Source organism: Egretta garzetta, unplaced genomic scaffold, assembly GCF_000687185.1.
Source record: "Egretta garzetta isolate BGI_Z169 unplaced genomic scaffold, ASM68718v1 scaffold60, whole genome shotgun sequence".
Classification (NCBI taxonomy): Eukaryota; Metazoa; Chordata; class Aves; order Pelecaniformes; family Ardeidae; genus Egretta; species Egretta garzetta.
Genome location: NW_009258269.1, coordinates 1,973,850 through 1,974,181, shown reverse-complemented (window position 1 = coordinate 1,974,181; position 332 = coordinate 1,973,850).

Genomic DNA, 332 nt, shown 5'->3' with positions numbered 1-332 from the left:
GGGAAAATCTTTTTGGTAGGGCCAGCTGTGACAGGACAAGGGGGGATGGTTTTAAACTAAACCAGGGTAGGTTTAGACTGGATCTAAGGAAGAAATTCTTTACAATGAGGGTGGTGAAACACTGGAACAGGTTGTCCAGAGAAGTGGTGGAGGCCCCATCCCTGGAAGCATTCCAGGCCAGGTTGGACGGGGCGCTGAGCAGCCTGATCTAGTTAGTGGTGTCCCTGCTCCTGCAGGGGGGTTGGACTAGATGACCTCTAGGGGTCCCTTCCAACCCAAAACATTCTATGATTCTATGATTCTATGTCATCTGCCCTTGGTGGCCATGGGGC